At 39.9% G+C, this 20,140-nt stretch overlaps 1 protein-coding gene and 1 long non-coding RNA gene across 2 annotated transcripts in view; one reads left to right on the top strand and one right to left on the bottom strand.

Annotated features, from left to right (window-relative positions):
- LOC125722753 (protein NLRC5-like) overlaps positions 1 to 20,140 on the top strand; it is a 519,818-nt gene that overhangs the window by 472,167 nt on the left and 27,511 nt on the right. The window lies entirely within an intron of this gene.
- LOC125722802 (uncharacterized) lies at positions 5,134 to 19,788 on the bottom strand. Its single transcript, XR_007386612.1, has 2 exons — positions 18,966 to 19,788; positions 5,134 to 5,370 (listed from the first exon to the last, which is right to left on the bottom strand). It is a non-coding gene; the product is annotated as an uncharacterized LOC125722802 (long non-coding RNA).

The following is a 20,140-nucleotide window of genomic DNA, read 5'->3' as shown; positions in this document are numbered from 1 at the left end:
AAAACTGTAGACTCAGTGGACAGCTGACTACGCCACCCTAGGAATTTCATCCAGCTTTCCATTGAGACTAGTTTTGCAGTCTGTTCTGCCAAACAATGTATTAAAAAGTGCAGTGTTATACATGACACTGTAATTAGTTCAATTCAAGAGATGTACTATCAAGTTATAATAGTGTGATTATCATAATCACACAAATATATGAATTCCTCTGATACTGAATTAAACAACCCTTTATGCTGTCCCTTATGTGAATTAGTAAAAATCTCCATAGTCATATGCAATTCCAATTCCCCCTTTTATTTATTTTATGGCAGACAGACAGCAGTGTATTATTATATTATAATTATATTATATTTATTATAATTATATAATTATATTATATTATAATTATTATATATATCATTATATTAGGGTGCCCCTCGCAGAAGGTAAATTTAATCTTATTTAATTACATTTTCTATATAGCGTCAGATGACAGCAGACGTCATTTACTGTAAGGTTACCTTTACTATAGAAGATATAACAGCTTACAAAGTTCTTCATCTGGTACAGAAAACATACGGCTGACAGATGTTGAAGTTTATTCCGTCTTTATTCTTCTAGACACCGTGAAAAACTATAAAATAAACATATTATTAAATTCCTGCATTACATTTAATCTTACAAGACATTCTAAAAGATCCATGATATTACCGCTAAACAGCGGCTCATACATCACCGCAATTCCACTTTTCAATACAAGACAACAAGTAAATACAATAAATATAAATTACCGTGTGCGCCTTCTGACCAAATGCTTAGGAGTTATTACAGATCCTGCCGTGACAAGCCGACAAACCACAAGTTGACTCCATGAATCTCCCAGCATGCATTTACTCGTACCCTATTCCGTCACCTGACCATGTATTCAAGGGTTAACACGGATCAATTAAATAGTCAGCAGAGGGCACTGGCATACATTTCACAGTATACATTCTATATTAAATCAAACCAGCAAAAGGTGATTATAAAATAACCGTCTTAGCGACAGTTACAGAGTGGCGTAGTCACCCTTTCGCTCTATAGCGCCCCCTACCCCTACTACGTTTATAATTATAATAATTGCCTCATGTGCAGTTACGCTGGTTAAATTATCTGGAAATGTTATTAACTCACATTCTCCTAGAAACTAACAACGGTGCTCACTCAGGTATATTTATAATGGTCAGAAAGCTGATGTAAAGTCTGATATAGTGCTGAATGTGTTATTTTGTAGACAGTAATAGGTTTAATTAATTTTATATTCCATTACTGTAGAAAGCTATACTTGCTTACTTAAGGTATTTTACGTTATTAATGTGTGATTTAAATGCAGGTAGTTTTATTACAGTCAGCTTTTATTCACAGTGAGTAGCTTGTCATCATGAAGAGGAAGTGTGACAATCGTGAGGTTTTGGGCAACCACAGAAAAGCAGGAAAGTAAGTAGAGACAGTGAGATAATTAGTGCCAGTCAGATGATAGATGTATACAGTATGTGAGTCAAAGGTTCTTCATATATTAATCATCCCATTCAGGTAACAAATCCTTAGAAATCCATTCCTGAGCATCATGCCAAGAAACACCACTTGTTTACTGATAACTGCTTTCATGTAAACTCTGCTGTGCTGAGAGTAAAGATGAAGAGGGAGAGACAGCAAGAGGCTGCTGCCGGCAGAGAATGCAGGCGACATGGAGGGGAGTGAGAAAAGGAGCAAATATTGATGGTTAAGAGTGAATAATGACGTCACAGCAGCCTGGTCCTGATATTAGTTTAATATGCTTCTTAGTTTGGCCTGTGGTGTGTATTTCAGATACATCATTTAATCAGGGAGACTGAGTGTGAGTCAATGGCAGAGAGAGAGAGAGAGAGAGAGAGAGAGAGAGAGAGAGCAGACAGGCAGGTGAAGATGAAGGTGTATTAGGGAGGAGGGGGGAGGAGCTTGGGCCTTCACCAAATCAGCCAAATGTAAATGTCACGTCTATCAAACAGGAGACCCTGCTTTCTGGAGAAATGGTTTAAAGATCACACTGGGCTCCCTTACAGCCCCCCCTCATCTTAAGGGGGGTTCTTTGTTTCTACTGTGCAAAATAATTTGTAACACAAATGTCTAAACTGGCATGAAAGACACATTCAGCTCTTGTGAAGACTGGCATGTGAAACTGGAAAAGGCACTGGGGAAATTCAGTGCACATAAAGACAGGCAGTGCCACAGATTAGCACTGATGACATGGATTCAGAAGATCAATCCTGTTAATATTCAACCTTCAGATGAGCTGGAAAGAGCAGCAGCAAGTGAGGAAAAATCTTCTGAAGTTAAGTACTTGGCACAGCAAGGCCTGGCTTTTCGAGGTGTTGGTAAGGAGAGTGGGAATTTCAAGCAGCTTCTAATGCAAACAGCAGAGGGCGCTGCAGAGCTGACCATGTGGCTGAAAGGTCATTTTGATTACACCAGTGCTGTTTAATTGTAACACCTGTTCCTGGGTTGCCCTCAGTCCTTGTTATTGGTTATGATTCTCACTGTCCTGCATTGTGTCTTGTTAGCTGTGTATTTAAGTGCCTGTTCTGCTTCTGTTGTTTGATGGTTCATTATAGCTGTATGTTGTATGTATGTATATAGTTCTCTAGTTGTATTTATTCCATCATTTAGTTCATTCCTGGTCATTTGCAGTTTATTTTGGATCCATCCTGATCCTTTTGGTTTTGATGTGTGTGTTGTAATAAACCCTATTTTTCCACCCGTGTCATGCACTGCCGCAACCAGAAGAGGGCAGAAGATATGGCACAAAAACAAAGGAAGAAGCCTAACTTTAAAAAGAACAAAAAACATCAAGACTCATCCAGCATGGGGTGGTGGGTTAACGAATAACACAAACAATCAAAGAATAAGCAAACAAATGAGAGAAAAGATGCAGAGATGACTGAGAAGCAGGGGATGACTGGAGAAGAGATGACAGGACCAGAAGACAGGAGGGATACAGGGAAAGCGGAGAAGACAGTTTAACTGAAGAATGGGAGAAGAGGAGAGACTACAGAGAACATAGATGACTGGAGGGGAGGGAATATAGGAGCAACAGAGAGAAGGAGGAAGGGCTGCGGAGGAGAAGACAGGATAAGAGGGGAAAATGTGAGCAGAGAAGGACAAACACCCCCACTGCCCAGCAAAGTGCACTTGTAAGTAAACCACAATTTTAGCCTTGGGCTCAATATCTGGACTTGTCTCTGTGTAGCGATGCATAGAATCCTTGACACTGGTTATGACTGTACTGTATTAGTCCTAAACCTGCCATTATAGTGTAAGGAGAAAAGATTTTTTTTTAAATAAATCATTTAAAAAAAAAAGGTAGAACGATGTAGCCGCCGGAGAATTCCCCCCCCCCCCCCCCCCAAAAGCCCAGTTTGTTCCCTTCTAGCTACCAGATGAAACTCACAACGCCACCTAACTTCTCTTCCACATGATGCACCTTATTTACCCTTTGACTCCTGTCCATTATTGAGCGTTCTTCTATCCATTTGATTATAAGCTTATTACACTGTATGTACATTAGTCAGCCACATATGCTGTACGGCTTTGTTTTCCGGACAGTCTGGGCTACTCAGATATGTCATAATTCGATTTGTAAATGCTGACAGTCTTGATATTATCCTTCTTATCAGGAAAAACTACTTCTGCATATAGATATTTCTCAATTTTTAGTCTCATCTAATATAAAAATTGGCAGGTAGTACAAATATAATCTTATAAATGCTGAGATTAGAGTATCTGCGATGCAGGAATGCAGGGGTTTCATTGGGGCCCTTTCTATGGCTTAGTACTGTGAAGGAGTACATGGTTAGTGCCAGGCGCAAATGAATATCTTTGATTTTGCATCCATGTGGTAACTTGTTGAAGTTGTCTGATAATTAAACCATGTATTACTGACTATTATGATTGTTTATTTATTACTTTATAACATCTAAAAGAAACTGAAATAGGAAAGCTTATTTTAATTTATATTAATTTAATTTACACAGACATTACAGACGGTTTTAGAGTCTAATGCTGAATGTTTTTTGCGATCATTTTTCTGCCTGCATATGCTGTGATTGGTGCAGTGAAATTTGAGAATGTGTTTGTGGTCAGTATCATATCCTCAGACAACAAACCAACGCTGTAGCGTGTCACTGTGTTTACATGTGAGAGGGGTTCCAGTTACATAATGAACTCGTTCTAATTGTTTTGACGGAGCTCGACAAACCTAAAAAATAAATGCTGGTGTTATCAAAAACTATGTCATATAGCTATATTCCAGATTTATTACAGCCAAACACATCTCGGAGCTCCGAGGAACCTCCTTCTCCTTACATTTCCCTCCATCCCACTCTTCTCATCCCTCCATCCCTCAAATACTGTTACATTTGTCTTTTTTCCACACTCACACCCTATCTTGATCATACTCTGACTGCATGGCATCCATTTGCAGGGCAAACTATTTTACAGTCTTATCTAGTATAATAGGACATAAACATTGAATTTGATAGTTATCTTTTATTTACACATTAGAACACAACGCATGAACATGAAGGGATCGTTTGTATTTGCAACCAACACCTCCGCAAACCCCCCTGCGGAATACTGGCCGCGGACAGGGGTGGGAATCCCCAAGCTGGAAGACTGTACTGCGTCATGTTAACATTAGCTAGCTAGTTAGCATGGATACAGAGTGCACCGGACTAAAACTATAAAGGACGAAAGGTGCGTGATGACGTTAGCATTACGTTAAATGACAACTTTGCCAGCTACTTACCAGAATCCTCTCCTATACGGTCGCCGAATGATAGCGTTTTTCAGAAACACACCGGAGTTAAACTTACGCTGCGTTATTTACCAGCACTTCTAACACCAACATTTGCAGCCATTAACGCATAGGTGGCAGTAACACATGAAATTACTTTTTCTGCGTCAAAATAAGGCAACACTGTGATTTTGATACTTTATCATTTATACTTAACTGTACCTTCCTCCCATTCCTCCGTCTCTGCTTATTGACATTTAGGAGAGTGTCAGATATAAATTAACAATTCAAAATTATCAAACAAAGACAGACACAACACTGAAAAGATGACAAAGACACAGTTTGAAAAGTAAATATGTTTTATTGCAAATCTCTTATCTTAACATAGCCTACCTTATCATATGTTAACTTAACCCATCTTATATTTTAACTTAGCCTATCTTATAATATTTTAACTTAGCCTATCTTATCATGTGTTAACTTAGCCTATCATATTTTATCTTAGCCTATCTTGTCATATCTTAACTTAACCTGTCTTATTATATTTTAACTTAGCCTATCTTATCATATAACTTAACCTATCTTATCTTATTATATTTCAACTTAGCTTATATTAATATATTTCGTCTTAGCCTATCTTATATTTTAACTTAGCATATCTTATCCTATCGTATCTTATAGCTACATTAACACTTAAACAGTATCACTTTCCGTTGGGTCCCGCGGGATCCCAGTCCCAATGCAGGGCTCTAACACGGGTATTCTAAGAAAAAGAAAATAAACACTTTACTTAACTTTACTTAAAGCAGTCATATAACTGCATTATACATACCCAATTAATGCCTTATAAATAATTTATAAAAGTATTAAAAACACGGCTGTAAATACTTATACAAAGGCATAACACATTATAGCTATCTTGATAATGCATTATGAATGCTCTGATCTATATATACACAATAAATATCTTCATAATACATTATATCGGCCATTAATCCATAATAAACATGGCTATAATGTGTTATGCTTTTTTTTCTTCAATATTTATACCCATGTCTATAATATATTTATGGATGCATTACAGTGCATTGTGAAGGTGTCAATAATATAGTTATATTACTGCTTTAAGTCATTTGTAAACCTGAATTCACAGCCTTATAATTACTGCCTCTTGCTACTTCTTCTGAAAGGCTGGGGACAGCAGAAGAAGCACCACTTCATCTTATTCTTCTTCTTCTTGTGGCTCTTCTCAGTATCATCTTCAGAAAGATCTTCGGCATTCACATGGAATGATACTTCTTCTTCACTGTAGATCTTCTCGGCAGCATCAGCATCTTCTTTTGTTTCATCTGTCTTCATCACTTCAGTTTCGTCCTCTTCCTCAGGTCCTTCTTCTGGTATAGTCAGTAGCTGTGATCTGTCTTCAGATGCCACCATACACTGAAACCTGACCAGTGTGGTAGCATCAGCATCTTCTGCCTGCTGGAATACCACATCAGCTTCTTCATTTTCCTCAGGTCCATCTTCCTGTAAAGTCTGCAGCCATATTCTGGCTACATATGCCGCCATGCACTGCCAACTGTCCACTGTGGCAGCATCAGTGTCTTCTGCTTCCTGAAGCTCCTCATCTGTTTCTTCATCCTTCTCAAGGTCTTCCTCCTGGATGGGTTCTAGCCAAGTTCTGCCTCTTTGTGACACTACATACTCCACAGCATTCCCTGTACTTTTCCCTCCTCCTCCCTTAACCTCCTCCACATTCACTCCCACCTCACATCCACTCTCCTCACCTCCATTTAGCATATCCATCATACTAATACCAGCCTCTGTCCCCTCCATCACAACCCTGGAGGCCTTCCCCTCAAATGTTCCCCACTCTGGTACCTCCACATATTCCTCACTACTCTGCCCCCTTACCTCACCTTCCCCCCGGCTTGTCCGGTCCTTCCTGACTTTCTTTTTTTTGTTTAGGTAGCAAGTTTTATAAATTTCCCAGTCTTCAGATGAAAGGCCGTAATTACTCTGAAGACTTTGAGATGAAATACTAGTGCTGGCTAGCAGTCCATCCTTTTCCACACTCTCCCCTCCCTTACCCAAATCAGTAGACCCCCCCAATCCCCCTTTAACCCCCCCAACCTGGACAGTGGGGAGTGTCACTGGTGAGAACTCCTCCACACCTCCCCAGTTGATCACTTCATCCCACAGGTTCCAGGCTTCCCAGTGTTGGGTGTTGGTCCATCGATCAGCTCTCTCAATTCGCTCTCTGGGGAATAAATGAGAGATTAACCAGCACTTAAGAGAGATAATAAAATAAAGAGCTGGAAATTCTTCAACCATACAGAAAATACAATTGTTAGAATTATTATAATAAATAATTACAGGGTTCACATATATAAAAAAGAAAGAATAAAAGAAACAGTGAGCAAGATTGCAAAAAAAATCTACTGTAAAATGCACGATACTGTAAGTGCAATAGCATATTAAACAGTAATGTCACCAAATTATAACTAGAATCAAATACGAAACAACTGTGCTCCACATCAAATGAATACCCAGATGAATACTACCAAGAACTGAGTTAACACTAACCAAGCTAAGAATATTTGAAAGTGTTAATCCTGTGTAACAATGTAAATAGATGTAATGATAAACTTAGAAGCATCTAGCCTACTCTGAAAGTAATGCCCCAATTTTTTTTTTACAATTTACCTACCACCCTGTACAGTAGGGGGTCCCAACTTCCGGTCGGTGTTCCGGTACCGTCCGCGCGGAGTATTGCACCGGGCGGCAGACAACCGGGGGTAGAGGAGCCAGCCGTCCCGTTTATTAGGGGATCGCGCCGTTTTGGAAAGAAAGCTGCCCGTATTGATGTACGGAAATACGCCATTAGCCCCGCATGTCCGTATACACCGTCAATCTCCCGCCGCTCGGCGAGGGAACCCCCAAATTATACCGCCGTCTTACCCATCCGTGACACTTTTCTACGACGGAAACCGATCCACGGACATCGAAAGGTTGGGAAGCCCTACTAAACTAGCATGTTTGAGATGAATTTACTAACCAAATAGTCTGTCATTATTTAAATATTAGCAACCACAGTAGCAATAAAAACCACTGCACTTTAAATGACGTTAAAAAATATGTAATATTAAAAATTTTTTTATGTTTTTTTATTGTATTATAGACATTTACTATGTCATTATAGTATAAAAGGCTAAATAATCAAAGTAGCACAACATCAGTTGAAGAATTCAAAGACATTTTGGAGAGCTAACAAGCTACTCACCTCTGCGCCATTTTCACTCAGAGTTTGTTGTGCTTCAAACGGTAAAGTTTGTTTACGTTGTTTCTATGGAAACTGCTCTGACTCTCCGCTTGACCGTAATATAAAGGCATGTATGCAGTAATTTTCTGATTGCAGATTTGATCCCTATGCAGTAATTGACCACTGACCTCTTGGACCCTCTGGGCTGCCTTCACCTGCATTGAGGCAGCTGTTACGTTTGCTGTCATTACATTCAGCCCAAAATATCAAAGTACAGGATTTAAGATTTGAATTAGTAACAGGACCGTGGGAAACAAAACATATATGTTATTGATCCCTCGAAGAAAGTTTTCAATTTTCTCCTTCTTTCAGTTCTTAAATAACGTGTCAGTTTTTGCTCTGTTTGGTTGGGATTTACCATTTTAACATTGTAGCAGTTCCTAGGCAATACACAGACAAATTCTTTTTTTTAGGATGGAATTGTTATGCTGTAAACGATTACCTTCACGTTTCAACAAAGGTACTTGCTTTTGATATATAATTTTTTGTACATGTGTACTCTGGTCATACCCCTTGTACATATGGATGGCATGGAAGGACAGTCACTGCTGTCACCTATACTGTCCCTGTCTGCTTTTCTCATTTAAGTGTTGATACGGCAAAAGAAGATGGACCTTTTGTAGAAATTTCCAGCCAGAGACTTGGTTCCTATATGAAGAGAATATTTTATTTTAATTCAGGCTTGCATGTGATCTCCCCTTTACTGCACAAGGAGGGCACACACATCAACAATTAGCAATGCAGTAAAATACAGATGAACAATTTCTCACAGTTTCAGAATAAATCAGATTTCTCTGTAATTCAGAGATTGTCTAAGACTTCTGCTAGATCATTTTCTGCACTTGAACCTAATTTCAAGATAAATGACACCTGGGTCTATTAAAAGAAGGTGATGCTGCCTGACCCACCAACCAAGGCTGGGAGGAAAGGGAGGAATACTAGTCAAAGGAAGGAAGAAAAGCAGCCCACCCTATCTCATGGTCATGGATACAAAAGTCAGGGAGTGTTACGAAGAAGACACCACACTTAAGACCATTGGTTTTATGCACTGAATTACACCAGGTAGAGTTTTTGCATTCTAGCTGTGTTACGTAACATTCCTCAGCCTTCATTTGTTTCCACAGAATGCAGGACATAATTTAGGGTGCCAAACAAGACAGCGGAACTGCAGTATAGCCAATTATTTGTTTCAGTAGTTTTATAACAACTCGAACATAAAATGTTTGTTTTTCTTAGATAAAAGTCCAGTTGAAACAGACTTTATTTTTAAATGTTAGATTGGATTTAAGAGATGGAACATGTTGCTTGTGTTAATACTGCTTTGATTTTGAGGATGAAGTCTGAAGTGTAGGTGACGTGTAACAGGTTGTTATTTTACTTTTAATTTATAATTATACAAGATTCTGTTTTCCTTCTTCTGTCTAACCTGATGGGTACAATATCCTTTAAACTTTCCCATGATGCTTTTGTCCTGCATCGCCCCTCCCTCTGTCTTTTCCCCTTTATAAGGGTCCCGACCTCATTTCCTCTTCCCTTTGGTGTATTGCACACGTGGGAAGAGGTGAGGATCTAGTGGCAGGGTCCCCCGAGTTAGTAAATCAATTGTATAATTATGACCCATATATATTATATTTGATTTATTATTCATCATAAGCAGGGGATAGAAAACACATCTATACATAAGTATATACATTGTTTTACTTTGTGCAGAGAGAGCGAGAGGGCCAGAGCATATGAAGTTTACCCCTTTCCTTATTGTTCCCAACAGTTTCAATAAAATCCAGGAACGACAACGGCGTCTGTAATATCCCTTCCTCCTGCACCCCACACACACCTGATAACACCCCAAAACACAATGCAGAGTATAGGCAGGGAATGACCAGTTACATAGGTACACTAGTGCGGCTTGTAAATATGCCCTTAATTTATGCCTGAATATCCCTCCCATATAGTGGCTGACCACATATCATGTGAAAAACCCGGAGAGAGTGAGTGTATATATATATATATATGTATGATGTACATGTGAGAGACACTATCGGAAGTCCGGTTCAGTTCCTCAGAGGCACTACTATGGAGGCGCTTACAGTAATAAACTTGCTGACCGCAAAAACTGGCACTATGATGGAAGTTATGCAGAAGTGCAGAGTAGATGGAATAATTTTTGTACCTCAATAAGATTGTATGCCTTTTGCCTGTGTCTCCAGCCAGTGCCAGGGGTGAAACGCGCCTGCAATTATCAGCGGGATAACATTATCATTCTTTTTATTCTGTGGAAAATGAAAGACCGATTTGCTGGCCAGATTTATTCATGAATCATAAACATGTTGTGGGCTATATAAGTAAAGTCAGGGCTCTCAAGTCTTATGCATTGACTGTGAGACACTTGCATTTCAACCAGTTCACATGCTCACGCGCCACACCTTATGTTTGTCAAGCTGAGAAGTAAGGGTTAGGGTTATAATTATCAATAAATAATGTACTTCCCTGTGAAACAATGATGCTGGATGTTTATTTGCATATCATGATATGGTGCAGCCTTTTAATAGGTTTCTGTTTTTCTGTTAATCCATTCATGGTGTTGAATAAGTCAGCAAGCATAAGTCTAAGGCTAGTGAGTGACTGGTGTTTTCGGGGGAGACTCCCTAGAGCTGGAGAGAAATACCTTAAGGCACGGGATGAAAAATCCCAAATCTTCCAGGAAAAATGTCAGCATTATATGTATTTGCCACACAGAACAGAACAAAAAATTCCTTAGGGAATCACACGCCTACCATAGTCACTATACTACTCAGAACGCCTGGCAGCCACCAAATCAAACATAGGAAAAGGTCCGGATTTATAGCGTTAGAATGTGGTAGAGACTAATATCCATAACGTACCATCCTAGAACACACTGTGCTCTAAAATTTAAGCCCAATTAAAATCTGAATATTAAATGAGGAAAATAATTTGATTTGTTCTTCTATCCCAAGTTGTGGTCTAAAAGCAATAAGACCACCATCCATTATACCTGCTTTGGGGAAAATGCACTCCTGTAGCCACTAGGGGAGCTCTCACCTCTTCTGGGCCCAGCTAAATAATTATGTTACGCATTCTAACAAGCTTTATTATCTGTGTCAATAAGCCCTGCTTTTACACTAACACTCCTGCTGAGAGGCTAGTTTGATTACCAGTCTTGCCCTTGTCATTAGGAACACATGAGAATTTGCGCAGTGCTGTTTCACAGTGGATTCTCACTGGTTTTCCCCAAGACTGGTACGATACATTTTATTCAGTTTCATACCACAGGTTATTGCAAGAGGGATCAATTGGTTTACTTTTATACTGGTGCAAGGAAACTATTATTATGATGGTGGGTTATCAAACACAGTAGCTGGCTACCTCAGACATAAGACGCCCATTACGTACCTGTGTATCACCTATATGGGCTTGGAATCTGTATATCAATTGAAATAATTATTCATAGCCCAGATAGCATCATGTTATTGTTTCAGCGTTGAAGTATAGTTAAATGCATTGAATTATGGTCAGTGTTAAATTATCAGCATTGAAACTGAATTGATTTTTGGTCATTTTTTCAATATTGAAAAATTAATGGTGGCGAAACCTTGATATAAAGCGACTTTTTCAACATTGAAAATAAGATGCTGAGTTAACATCAATATTATTGAAAATAAAAATGGAAAAATGAATTTATGGGGGGCGGCATGGTGGTGCAGTGGTTAGCACTGTTGCCTCACACCTCTGGGACCCGGGTTTGAGACTCTGCCTGGGTCACGTGTGTGGAGTTTGCATGTTCTCCCCATGTCGTCGTGAGGTTTCCTCCGGGTACTCTGGTTTCCCCCCACAGTCCAAAAACACGGTGAGGCTAATTGGAGTTGCTAAATTGCCCGTAGGTGTGTGTGTGAGAGTGACTAGTGTGTGAGTGTGCCCTGCAATGGGCTGGCCCCCCATCCTGGGTTGTTCCCTGCCTCATGCCCATTGCTTCCGGGATAGGCTCCGGACCCCCCGCGACCCAGTAGGATAAGCGGTTTGGAAAATGGATGGATGGATGATGACATAACTGGTCTGTGAACATTAGTGAGCATATGATGTAGGCTGTCCAGGAATGTAATAATGTGTGCAGTGTTACATGGGCCCAGGGTTGCATGATGGTGAACAGCACCGTTCTAACTTATAGCTGCGCACATAGTTATGTTACCACCACGCTGTCCTGGGACATTGATTATGGCACCGTGTACAATAATGTTCCTGCCATGCTAACGCGTTCACTGTTTCTTTCAAAAGGGACTCTGTAAATGTGCTTCATCCTGATTCTGTTGCATGCCAGTACACGAGATAATGCAGAGATGCTCACATTGTTCATGTTTTGGGAGATGGTGTCATCCTCTGTTATACGCTGCTGTATTTCTCGTAGCCTAATGGAATTATTTGTGATCACCATATTAACTATATGGGTCTCTCGTTCTTCAGTGAACATTCTTCCTCTGCCCCCAGATTCTGGATGTCTAGCAGGTCTGTAGAGTACCCTTTTCAGTTTTTACCTGTACAGCATTGTTGTGTTTCTCATTAGAGTATAGTACTATAACAAAACGTACTGTGAAGTAACTGTACTAACCGATTCTCATTTGGAACCGTCCTTATGATGCCTGCTACAGCATAGCGGCTCAGGTCAGACTGAACCCATTGGCCAGCTTCCCTCAGGGTCATTCCATGGTTGATCACATGATCCACTGTTGTAGCTCTGATGACATCAGTTATTCTATTTCTTCTTACCCTTCCTCCTTCCTCTTCACCTCCTCATCCTCTAAATTCACCTCCTAGTCTTCATCCTCTTCCTCGCCCTTCTCTAATTCTCACTCTTCTCAGTCTTCCTTCTCCCTCCATTGTTCTCCACACTGAAAGCTTACTGTACCTGTGGCTTATTTATAGCGCTCATGCTGATTGCAAAGTGAACTAATTATCTAAAACCGTTTTCACATGTGACAGTGTGGCCAGACAGCTGGCAAAGTAGTGTAATCAATAGCTATAAATGTGTATAGTTTTACTAGGAGTGTGTTGATCATTTAGAAATTGTGTGTAAAACAGTGAGTTGTGTTTACAGTTCCGCAAAAAGAGTGCTGTGCAGTGGATTGTATTTACACATTTGCAAATTGTGTGTTACAAAAGTGCAAACTGAGTGCAAAACAGTGAGTAATTTTGCTATAACTATTAATAGTTTTATAAGAATCATTGTTAGTGTTTAAGTATTCAGAAAAACTGTAAAAAAATTAAACGGGGGTGACTGTCCATTAAGCTAATCTGCAATCCTATTACACATAGCATGACACAGTACTGTTTTTGACTTTTTCTTTAAATCCACCGCGATTGTGATGAATGGGGCAAGAGAACAAAAACCACAGAAATGGCTCTTTGCATGCTATCCAGTGACTACGCGAGATGGTATAGTCTCTATGGTTTAACTAGAGAAGGCTTGGAGGAAAATGCTATGGAAAACTGATTATTTTGTGTCTCATGCCTGGGCTCTCTAGGAAAAGCATAGAGACCGTATGTATCTCTACAATTGTGGAGATTTCTGTGGGGTGCACATATATAGTATATATCAAATTTATATTATATAGATTATATCTAAGCATCATTCATACTCAAGTGAGAAGACAGTTATAAATCCATGTTAAGAAAAGGTTTCTGTGTCGGAAAGGTACAGAAAGAGCCTAACGCAGGTTTACAGGAAACAATCATGTGGTGTAGAACACAATGACATGGACAGAGAAAGGCAATGGCACAACCCCTCAATATGATCAATTCATCTACTCTGTGTCTTCCTCCCAGCTGTCAAAGTAATTGTCAGCAAATGATGTACTTCACACGTACATTATTTACGTGTCAAGCCGTTCGGACGTTTTAACACGTCATGTCCAGTTACGTGTACTTTACTGTTTACAGTAACTGGCAGTCATTGGACATAGTGCAATTATTATTATCATCATTATTTGTTATTATTATTATCCATCCATTTTCCAAACCGCTTATCCTACTGGGTCGTGGGGGGTCCAGAGCCTATCCCGGAAGCAATGGGCACGAGGCAGGGAACAACCCAGGATGTGGGACCAGCCCATCGCAGGGCACACTCACACACCATGCATTCACACATGCACACCTACAGGCAATTTAGCAAGTCCAATTAGGCTCAGCATGTATTTGGACTGTGGGGGGAAACCGGAGTACCCGGAGGAAACCCCACAACGACATGGGGAGAACATGCAAACTCTGCACACATGTGACCCAGGCGGAGACTCGAACCCGGGTCCCAGAGGTGTGAGGCAACACTGCACCACCATGCCGCCCCACTCTCAAGACCACATCATCTAATATAATCTCAATATGTGACTGTGTATATTTCTCACACAAGGATAACTGAGAGGTTATCTGATAATGCTCCAGTCCAGTGTCCATAATATACACTTCTTCATTACGCTAATCGTTATCAATCGCATTTTCAGATGCAGAACTATGGGGACAGAAGCAAAAAAGTTACTCATTGATGCCTTTAGTGTAACTGAGCTACAAAAAATTACATCTGCTCAATTTTTGCTCCACTTCTCTTTTCCTGCATTTCCATGAAACTTTCAAGTTGGCGCTGGGGCTTGTGGTCAACCAATAGGAAAAGTTTATTACTATAAGCCCCACCCAGTAAGTCTTGGTCGAGAAAAAAGTATGTTCTTTTTGGAACTAAAAAATGGTTCAGGAACTACCTCCTAAGACCTTCAATTGGGCCAAGTTCGTGCAGTAGGAAATCGCCTTATGACCCGCAGCCACAATGGCTTGTTTAGAGACACCGGTTCAGCTGCCTGTATGCTTTTTCACCTGCGGCAGAAACAGCAGGCAAACCAGCACAAACAAGGTACGAACATGCAGTAATGGGGGTTCAAATCCCCAGACAGCGCCACCCACTGGGCCACATAGCATTTCATTTATCAGCAAATGTATATTTAAACCTTTGAGGTCCATCTCAGGCTCTTTGCAAGCAGAGATCAGGTCACTGAAATCTGAAGCAGTGTGTTACTAATCTTACTAAAGCATGACAGAAGTGCTCACTTCTTTAATATTTATTCTGTGATCAAAGCATTGACTGCAAAAAACAAGGAGACCATAACATCTCTAAAAGGTGAAAACACTAAATGTCAAGCGCCCCCTACTGGCTGGCTGCAGTACCATTATTAGCACCACCCATCCCCATGTCTTTCAGTGGTAAGAGGCGATTTTCCACATCACTTTCACTTTGCCCCCCCCCCCCCCCCTTAAAGGGGGTTCTTTGTTTCTACTGTGCAAAATAAGTAAGTAAGTAATACTTTAAGGTATTTTGTGTCATTAATGTATGATTTAAATGCAGGTAGTTTTATTACAGTCAGCTTTTATTCACAGTGAGTAGCTTGTCATCATGAAGAGGAAATGTAACATTCGTGAGTTTTTGGGCAACCACAGAAAAGCAGGAAAGTACAGACAGTGAGATAATTAGTGCCAGTCAGATGATAGACGTATACAGTATGTGAGTCAAGGGTCCTTCATATATTAATCATCCCATTCAGATAACAAATCCTGAGAGATCCATTCCTGAGCATCATGGCAAGAAACACCACTTGTTTACTGATAACTGCTTTCATGCAAATTCTGCTGTGCTGAGAGCAAAGATGAAGAGGGAGAGACAGCAAGAGGCTGCTGACGGCAGAAAATGCAGGTGACATGGAGGGGAGTGAGAAAAGGAGCAAATATTGATGGTTAAGAGTGAATAATGACGTCACAGCAGCCTGATCCTGATGTTAGTTTAATATGCTTCTTAGTTTGGCCTGTGGTGTGTATTTCAGATACAGCATTTAAGCAGGGAGACTGAGTGTGAGTCAATGGCAGAGAGAGAGAGAGAGAGAGAGAGAGCAGACAGGCAGGTGAAGATGAAGGTGTATTAGGGAGGAGGGGGGAGGAGCTTGGACCTTCACCAAATCAGCCAAATGTAAATGTCACGTCTATCAAACAGGAGACCCTGCTTTCAGGAGAAATGGTTTAAAGATCACACTGGGCTCCCTTACAGCCCCCCCTCATCTTAAGGGGGGTTCTTTGTTTCTACTGTGCAAAATAATTTGTAACACAAATGTCTAAACTGGCATGAAAGACACATTCAGCTCTTGTGAAGACTGGCATGTGAAACTGGAAAAGGCACTGGGGAAATTCAGTGCACATAAAGACAGGCAGTGCCACAGATTAGCACTGATGACATGGATTCAGAAGATCAATCCTGTTAATATTCAACCTTCAGATGAGCTGGAAAGAGCAGCAGCAAGTGAGGAAAAATCTTCTGAAGTTAAGTACTTGGCACGGCAAGGCCTGGCTTTTCGAGGTGTTGGTAAGGAGAGTGGGAATTTCAAGCAGCTTCTAATGCAAACAGCAGAGGGCGATGCAGAGCTGACCATGTGGCTGAAAGGTCACCAGTGCTGTTTAACTGTAACACCTGTTCCTGGGTTGCCCTCAGTCCTTGTTATTGGTTATGATTCTCACTGTCCTGCATTGTGTCTTGTTAGCTGTGTATTTAAGTGCCTGTTCTGCTTCTGTTGTTTCATGGTTCATTATAGCTGTATGTATGTATATAGTTCTCCAGTTGTGTTTATTCCATCATTTAGTTCATTCCTGGTCATTTGCTGTTTATTTTGGATCCATCCTGATCCTTTTGGTTTTGATGTGTGTGTTGTAATAAACCCTATTTTTCCACCCGTGTCATGTACTGCCGCAACCAGAAGAGGGCAGAAGATATGGCGCAAAAACAAAGGAAGAAGCCTAACTTTAAAAAAACTTCAAAAAACATCAAGACTCATCCAGCATGGGGTGGTGGGTTAACGAATAACACAAACAATCAAAGAATAAGCAAACAAATGAGAGAAAAGATGCAGAGATGACTGAGAAGCAGGGGATGACTGGAGAAGAGACGACAGGACCAGAAGACAGGAGGGATACAGGGAGAGCGGAGAAGACAGTATAACTGAAGAATGGGAGAAGAGGAGAGACCGCAGAGGAAGGAGAACATAGATGACTGGAGGGGAGGGAATATAGGAGCAACAGAGAGAAGGAGGAAGGGCTGCGGAGGAGAAGACAGGATAAGAGGGGAAAATGTGAGCAGAGAAGGACAAACACCCCCACTGCCCAGCAAAGTGCACTTGTAAGTAAACCACAATTTTAGCCTTGGGCTCAATATCTGGACTTGTCTCTGTGTAGCAATGCATAGAATCCCTGACACTGGTTATGACTGTACTGTATTAGTCTTGATATTATCCTTCTTATCAGGAAAAACTACTTCTGCATATAGATATTTCTCAATTTTTAGTCTCATGTAATATAAAAATTGGCAGGTAGTACATATATAATCTTATAAATGCTGAGATTAGAGTATCTGCGATGCAGGAATGCAGGGGTTTCATTGGGGCCCTTTCTATGGCTTAGTACTGTGAAGGAGTACATGGTTAGTGCCAGGCGCAAATGAATATCTTTGATTTTGCATCCATTTGGTAACTTGTTGAAGTTGTCTGATAGTCAGTAATACATGGTTTAATTAATATGATTCTTTATTTACTACTTTATAACATCTGAAAGAAACTGAAATAGGAAAGCTTATTTGAATTTATGGTCCACTGGATAAACACAGACATTACAGACGGTTTTAGAGTCTAATGCTGAATGTTTTTTGCTATGATTTTTCTGCCTGCATATGCTATGATTGGTGCAGTGAAATTTGAGAATGTGTTTGTAATCAGTATCATAGCCTCAGACAACAAACCAACGCTGTAGCGTGTCACTGTGTTTACATGTGAAAGGGGTTCCAGTTACATAATGGACTCGTTCTAATTGTTTTGACGGAGCTCGACAAACCTAAAAAATAAATGCTGGTTTTATCAAAAACTATGTCATATCGCTATATTCCAGATTTATTACAGCCAAACACATCTCGGAGCTCCGAGGAACCTCCTTCTCCCTACATTTCCCTCCTTCACACTCTTCCCTCAAATACTGTTACATTTGTCTTTTTTCCACACTCACACCCTATCTTGATCATACTCTGACTACATGGCATCCATATGCAGGGCAAACTATTTTACAGTCTTATCTAGTATAATAGGACATAAACATTGAATTTGATAGTTATCTTTTATTTACACATTAGAACACAACACATGAACATGAAGGGATCTTTTGCATTTGCAACCAACACCTCCGCAAACCCCCTGTGGAACATTAGCTAGCTAGTTAGCATGGATACAGAGTGCACCGGACTACAACTATAAAGGACGTAAGGTGTGTGATATAGTAAAACACTTACTAACAGGTAATGCACGTTAGCATTACGTTAAATGACAACTTTACCTGTTACCAGAATAGCCTCCTACACGTTCGCCGAATGACAGCAGGCAGAAGGCGGTGCGTTTTTCAGAAACACACCGGAGTTAAACTTACGCCGCGTTATTTACCAGCACTTGTAACACCAACATTTGCAGCCATTAACTCATATGTGGTAGTAACACTGAAATTACTTTCTCTGCGTCAAAATAAGGTAGCACTGTGATTTTGATACTTTATCATTTATACTTAACCGTACCTTCCTCCCATTCCTCCGTCTCTGCTTATTGACATTTAGGAGAGTCTCAGATATAAATTAACGATTCAAAATTATCAAACAAAGACAGACACAACACTGAAAAGATGACAAAGACACAGTTTGAAAAGTAAATATGTTTTATTGCAAATCTCTTATCTTAACATAGCCTACCTTATCATATGTTAACTTAGCCTATCATATTTTATCTTAACCTATCTTGTCATATCTTAACTTAACCTATCTTATTATATTTTAACTTAGCCTATCTTATCATATAACTTAACCTATCTTATCTTATTATATTTCAACTTAGCTTATATTAATATATTTTGTCTTAGCCTATCTTATATTTTAACTCAGCATATCTTATCCTATCGTATCTTATAGCTACATTAACACTTAAACAGTATCACTTTCCGTTGGGTCCCGCGGGATCCCAGTCCCAATGCAGGGCTCTAACACGGGTATTCTAAAAAAAAGAAAATAAACATTTTACTTAACTTTACTTAAAGCAGTCATATAACTAATAAATAAATAAATAAATAAATAAATACCCAATTAATGCCTCATAAATCATTTATAAAAGTATTAAAAACACGGCTTTAAATACTTATACAAAGGCATAACACATTATAGCTATCTTGATAATGCATTATGAATGCTCTGATCTATATATACACAATAAATATCTTCATAATACATTATATCGGCCATTAATCCATAATAAACATGGCTATAATGTGTTATGCTTTTTTTTCTTCAATATTTATACCCATGTCTATAATATATTTATGGATGCATTACAGTGCATTGTGAAGGTGTCAATAATGCAGTTATATTACTGCTTTAAGTCATTTGTAAACCTGAATTCACAACCTTATAATTACTGCCTCTTGCTACTTCTTCTGAAAGGCAGGGGACAGCAGAAGAAGCACCACTTCATCTTCTTCTTCTTCTTCTTGTGGCTCTTCTCAGTATCTTCTTCAGAAAGATCTTCGGCATTCACATGGAATGATACTTCTTCTTCACTGTAGATCTTCTCGGCAGCATCAGCATCTTCTTTTGTTTTATCTGCCTTCATCACTTCAGTTTCGTCCTCTTCCTCAGGTCCTTCTTCTGGCATAGTCAGTAGCTGTGATCTGTCTTCAGATGTCACCATACACTGAAACCTGACCAGTGTGGTAGCATCAGCATCTTCTGCCTGCTGGAATACCACATCAGCTTCTTCATTTTCCTCAGGTCCATCTTCCTGTAAAGTCTGCAGCCATATTCTGGCTACATATGCCGCCATGCACTGCCAACTGTCCACTGTGGCAGCATCAGTGTCTTCTGCTTCCTGAAGCTCCTCATCTCTTTCTTCATCTTCCTCAAGGTCTTCCTCCTGGAT

This window comes from Brienomyrus brachyistius, unplaced genomic scaffold, assembly GCF_023856365.1.
Source record: "Brienomyrus brachyistius isolate T26 unplaced genomic scaffold, BBRACH_0.4 scaffold42, whole genome shotgun sequence".
Classification (NCBI taxonomy): Eukaryota; Metazoa; Chordata; class Actinopteri; order Osteoglossiformes; family Mormyridae; genus Brienomyrus; species Brienomyrus brachyistius.
This window is presented reverse-complemented; position numbering and strand designations above follow the sequence as displayed.